This window comes from Coenobita brevimanus, chromosome 22 (assembly GCF_032717465.1).
Source record: "Coenobita brevimanus isolate Jiangsu-jjx chromosome 22, ASM3271746v2, whole genome shotgun sequence".
Lineage (NCBI taxonomy): Eukaryota > Metazoa > Arthropoda > Malacostraca > Decapoda > Coenobitidae > Coenobita > Coenobita brevimanus.
The window spans coordinates 18,539,005-18,545,778 of record NC_136975.1 but is presented as its reverse complement, the minus strand read 5'-3'; positions in this window follow the sequence as shown (position 1 = coordinate 18,545,778).

The window sequence follows — 6,774 nt, the reverse complement described above, 5'->3', positions numbered from 1 at the left end:
GTTGCAATTTAGTACTGCATGGTCACTTGCCGAATGGAGGGAGATATATATAAATTGTCAATATTGTTTTCTTGCCAAGTAAATATGAGATCTAGCATTGAGGGTACATTGACTCTCTTTTTTTAGTGCTTTCCCTTACATGTTGCGTTAGGAAAAACTTCTGCACGAGATCCAAGAGCTTTTGGTCCCAAAAGCTTTCTTGGCTTATTATATCCAGCGTATTCCAATTTATATTTGTATTAAAATCTCCAGTTAGTATAATTCTTTCCTATTTCTCTTACATTTTATGTAGTAATGCTCTTAAACTCTGAACTGTACTCTCTGGCAGGTCCTCATATTCGTCTCTTTCCCATGTGTTTGATCTGGGTGGCATGTACAAATTGGCTACAATTACTTTCCCTTCAGGTGTATTGATCTCTACTGCAATCAGTTCTACTTGTGACAGTATATCTAATTCTATTTCTTTGACTTTTATATTTTTCTTAGTTAATATTATAATTCCTCCTTTTTTTAAGTTCCTATCTCTTCTCCATATATTATATCTCTCTAACTTTAGGATGTCATTTGATATCCTTGGTGTTAATATTGTTTCAGTAAGGCATATTATATGTGGTTCATTTTTTCTGATCTTATCATTCATCTCTAATAATTTAGATACCATTCCATCCACATTTGAGTACATCAACTTAATCATCTTGTTTATATAATTGTCATGACTTGGTTCTGCTACCTTCCTCCTTTTTATTCCCTCCTGTTTATGTACCACTTTCGTACCTGCAATCCAATTACTGTGTAAACAAGTCCTCTGATCTTCCCTCATTTTTTGTTTTTGCTTCCTCCCTCTTCTCTTTCAGTAATTCCAGTTCCTCTTGTGTTAGGCATCTTTAGTATCTCCTCCACGGTGTTTACACTCCGGAAGGTTACCTTTAGAGGTCTTGTCTTGCTTTTCTCGTATTTCCCTAACCTTTTGTGTTCCTCTATGTCTTTACTATAGATTTCCTCTGATACTTCTTTCAATATGCTCATTACATTTGCTATCTCCTTTTTGTTTCTTGAGATCTTGTTTCTTACTGCTTCCTCTTCTATACCAGTGATTACTATAGATTTGTTGATATCTACTGAATCTGACTAGGATTGTTTTGGATTATTCTTTTCACTTCCTTTTTAATGTTTTTATTTTCTTCCACCCTTGTTTCTAAGTCTTGCTTTACTTTCACCATTTCAGCATATGTGGTTTCCACATCATTTTTGCAGCTTTGCACAGCTTCATTCACCTGTGTTATCTTCTCCTCAATATCACTGCTCTAATCTATCAGACTGCTTACTTGCCTAATTGTCTGTACTATTTTTGAACTCTTTCATAATACTCTCGTGGTTGACTACTGTACTTGCCATTCCACTAATTTTCCTCTTAAGTGTACCCACTTCTACTGTCAACTTATCTATGGTTGTGTCTTTCTTGTCGATTTCCTTTCTTAATTTTTCTATTTCTTCCTTTTGCAAGTGCATCTGTTTCTTAATTTCATCAATCTCATTCTGAAAAGCCATCTCTAGTCTGTGTACTCGTTCCACCAGTTTATTGTGAGTCTCCATTTCAACCAGTTCTTGGTAGAAATGATCATCCTGCTTCCTACCTTTATCCCTTTTCTTTTCCAAATTTATTTTACTAAAGTATGTGGTCATCCTTCAGTACTAAAAGCACATATACTGCTTACATTCTCTGGTGCAGTCGTAGACTAAACAAATGATCAGCTGATTCTGTGCATTCTTGCGTTACTTTGTTTTCTTTACTGTTTGTACAAGTCTTACTTAAAAACATCTTCTTTTTCATATTAGAACACCATTTAGTCTAACCTGGTACAGAGCTTGACTTATATAAAGATACTTATTTAGGTAATGCCACTGGCCAAGTTGGCCAGGTATGGAGTGGTGGCGACGTGCGTCTGCTCTCCTAAGTGCCTCGTGTGTGTCTGTCTGTCTGTGTGTTTGTCATCACAATAACTTCGCAACTGCTCAAAGTATCGTCACAAAGTTTTACAGGTGTGTACTTGTAGTATGGAAACAAAAAAATTATCACGAGTTTGAAACTGGTGCAAGTAGTTCAAGGTGTGTGTGTCTGTTACCAGGATAACTTCGCAACAGCTGAAGATATCATCATACAATTTTATTGGTGTATAGTAGGGATGAAAATCTACTACGAGTATTGTTGTCAGTTTGCTGTCTGTCTGACTGTATGTATGTTTGTTAGCATGATAACTTTGCAACCGATCAAGGTATCACCACAAATTCTACAGGTGTGTAGTAGGGATGAAAATCTTCTACGAGTTTGAAATTGGCAGAAGTAGGTCAAGATCTGTGTTTCTCTTACTATGATAAATTTGCTACAGCTCAAGATATCATCTCAAAATTTTATTGGTGTGTAGATGACATGAAAATCTCTGATCTCAAAATTGGTGAAAGGAGATGAAGGTCAAGGTCATGTTCCGAGCTGTGCTAGATATATGTCGGCTTGCGACTGGTGTGATTCCTCTCTTGGGGGCGCCTCTAGTATTATATACAGTATGATATAAATACATAGATAAGTATAGGTGTACATATAAATATACGTAAATATGTATATGTATACCATCTCTGCACAAACTCCCATAGCAAGGATGGCACCTGTTGTTTCATCAAATCTGAATTTGCAGTTGACACTGTTTTTGAACTCCACTCCAACTAATTTTGATTATTCACTCTATAAAGTAAATTAACTAAATATTGTCAAATACATATGTTTAGTCTACTGCTTCCCCAATGCTTCTTCAGAACCCAGTGCATTTGACTCCATATCCATGGAGCTGACTAACCTTAAGCTCACCCTTATCACTGAAGTTACCATTTTGGGTGATTTTAACGTTCATATATAGAATGTTTGGAGCCTCTATGGTACAGTGGTAAAGTGTGCGGTTTTCGTACACTTAAGAATGAGGGTTCGCGCCCCGCCATGGTAATAAATTTTACGAGCATTCTTCTGGCCACGTACTGTTTGGCGGACATCAGGGGTGCTGTGGTTGAACCAGTGTCACATACTATAAAGTATGCTTGCACCCAATCGATTTGTGCAGGCTGATTACACTTGGTTCACAAACTACACACACATCCAAAGCCACTACAACACTACAATTACACCTACAAGCAATTCTCACCCTCCATACAATCTCTACCAGACAGCCTAAGCCACTCGGTAGAGATACATTGGCTGAATCGTCCCCATTTTGGTAGGGATAGGCCGGTCCTGCAGTGGACACTCAAATGGCTGTTGAGATGAGATGAGATGAGATACAGAATGGTTATTGCATTCTGCCAGGACTGACAATACTGGTCTAGAGTGTGAGCTATTTCCAGAAACGTTTAATCTCATGTCACTGGTAAAGCAACAAACAAGAATAACTGATAATCCTGACCATAATGTCTATCTCTTGAATTTATTCCAGACAGATTATCTAGATCAGTACAGAGTACAAGTACTGTCATCACTTGGATCCTCAGACCACAGTGTCATCAAAGCCTCATTAGTGAGGTCTCCAATCCTCAACATGCTGATCTTCTAAGGGTGACCCAATGGCTCTTTGACAGGGCAGACTAGGATGGATTCAGAAATTATCTTGCTGATATTCCATGGCAGTCGTTCTTCTCTAGTGACATAAATCTACCAAGGCCCACATTAATGACTTAAGCAAGCTGGTATGGAATTATTCATACCAGGTCAACAGTTTACTAGAAGATCTGACTCCTCAAAATCGTTTGATAGCAACTGTACCAGAGCAATGGCCCAAAAGTCACAGGCATATAACTTTTACTTAAACTGAAAAAAAAAAAAAAAATCTGAATCACTCAGTCATTTTAAAGTTGCTAGAAACCATGCAAAAGCAGTAATAAATCTCTCTATGTCAATCTTTCATCACAACCAAGCATTCAAACTACTAAACAGTCCTAACGACAATAAAATATTCTGGTCAACTCTCAGTTCTTTCAATAATAACTTTAACAAGTCATCACCCATTCCCCCAATAATATCTACAGATGGTAACATTACAAATAACCCTCGTGGTAAAACAAATATCCTTGACAGTGCATTTGCCAGAAATTCTACGTTAAAAGAAGTAAACCAGAACGTCCCAGTAGTACAGCTTGACTACTGCTCCACTCAAAGTACAGACTAGATATGTAAAATCCATCCTAGACAGTTTACCAACCAACAAAGCTCCAGGTCCAAATAGAATTCCTCCAATAGTTTTGAAAAAGTGCTCCCAGAACTTATTTCTGTTCTAGCTAAATTATACATATTATGCATACATACCGTACTTCTTTATTCCCTAATTCTTGGAAAGAAGCCAATATCCACCCAGTTCCGAAGAAGGGAAACTCCAGGCCCAGATGGAATTCCTGCAATTGTTTTGAAAAAGTTCTCCCAGAACTTGCTTCTGTTTTAGCTAAATTATTCTGACTATGCAGACATGCATCTTCATTCCCTAATTCTCGGAAAGAAGCCAATATCCACCCAGTTTCGAAGAACAGAAGTTCCCCTGACCCTTCTAATTAAAGATCACTAGCTATCACATCTTGTTTGGGTAAAGTATTTGAAATTATAATGAAAAATCACATACTTAAACATCTTAAATCCAACTACTTAATTAGTGATAAACAGTACGATTTTCGCCAAGGAAGATCCACCATTGATATACTTAATCTCCTGACTCACACCATCCATCAGTCAATTGACCAACATGGAGAAACTCATGCAGTAGCCCTTGATATTTCTAAAGCTTTTGAAACGTTGTGGCACCGTTCCCTGCAATCCAAACTCCCTTGCTATTGACTAACGTCTTTTGTTCCTCTGATTTCCTCGTATCTCAGCAACAGAAAGATAAAAGTAGATGATGTATATTCCAATTTCCACTCATTTAATGCTTGTGTGCCACAAGGATCACTTCTGGCTCCAACCATATTCCTAATTCATATTATTGATCTCTTATCTGTCACTCACAATCTAATACATTCATATGCTGATGACTCAAACACTTCGCCGTTCATTCACATTTAAACACCCATTCACAAAGTTTAATATATCTAACTCACAACTCGGAACAGCCATCTCCATAAATCAAGACTTGTGCTATCCAGAATCACCGAATGGGTACAAAATAATGTTGCCTCATTTTACTAAAAGACATATTGCCAGATTCCTATATTACCTTCAGTGCTACTAATATTCCTATCTCCAAAAGAATTGAAATCGTTGGTGCTTCAATTAAAATGCCCAGAGTTATACCTCTCATGTCAGATCACATCAGTAACCTCCTCAAAGATACTTGGAATATTGTACAGAGTTCATAGCTTCTTCAATGACAAGCAATTAGCTATAGTTCATGAGAGTCATGTGCATTCTCAGCTGGAATATTGCTCATCCTTGTGGAATGGATGTGGAGAGGTTGCACTAAAATAACTAGACAAACTTCAGACCAAAGCTATTAGAAGTATTATCCCGTCCAGTGCCAAGTCTGTACCTGGTATGGACAACCAAACACTGCTAGCCATGCCAGGTCCATACCTGCCATAAACTCGATTTGGGGGACTCTTCTGTGGACTTTTCTCGGTCTGCTCTAATTGCTTGACTGAAAACGGGAGCAGACACCTTCCTCCACCCTGCCTACGAGTTGGAGGTGGCCGTGGGGGTAGGGGTCCTGCCAGCTCTGACAAGTCAGTCTAAGAGTGAATTCGAAGTTTCATCATATTGTGCTGCTCTACTAAGGATACAGTGCATTCTTCTGAGTTCCAGGAAAAGCTAGATGCTATTGATACTGATGAACTAATGGAAAGTGATGCCTCAGTGGTCGATGATAGCGATAGTGACTCCACTTATGTGGCATCTAAGGAAAGTACCTCTGGTGAGGATGTCATTAGTGTTCCCACACCAGGGAAACCAGCACATGGATACATTTTTGTGTGAGGTGCAATGCAGCCAGCTCTTGTTTATCCATCATCAGGTGCTTAGCGTCGCCTTTATGAGAACAGTGATGAGGACGAGGAGGAAGAAATGGGAGGTAAAAAATTAGTGAGAGATTGGTTGGTGAGGCTAGGAAAAGGCAAGAGGTTTAGGATCAGTGAGGGTGTAGGTGGTGGCAGTGACCTCACTCTTCGCAGACCCTTGGGGCATGGCCAGCCAACCTCCACTCTCCCCTCACCCTCACTTCTGACTTGCCCATCCTCCTTCCCTCCCTCCATAGCTGCCCACCTTTTTCTCCTCCAGCCCCCCAATATACTGATAAAGGGAAGGGTTTAATGCACGGCAAGTGCCATGTCATAGGTTGGCACGGGAAACCTGTCCCTGTCCTGCACTCTGCCACCACCCGCACCTTGCCACACTCGACCCAAGATTCCACCACTCCCAGACATCGCCCACTCACTGCACGCCACCTTCTCCAAGCACCGTGGCAACACAGGCCATCACATCACTCCCTGATACACCTGGTCCCAGCACACCTGTCACTCATAGCAGCATCCCTGCTTCTTCGGCCTAAGGCACTTTGTTGCCTGGTCATGACAGTGTGTATAAGACGTGGGAGTGGAAGGATGGGAGTTCCCTCACTCCAGAACACCATTAATTTACTGATGGCGTTACTGCAGGTTGCTTAGTGCCTTCCCTGACAAGCACCTCACAGAGGAAGGAGTTTTTTTTATAACTTCATGCCAGTGAGTCTAGTCACATATATTGCCAAAGCAACTAATGCA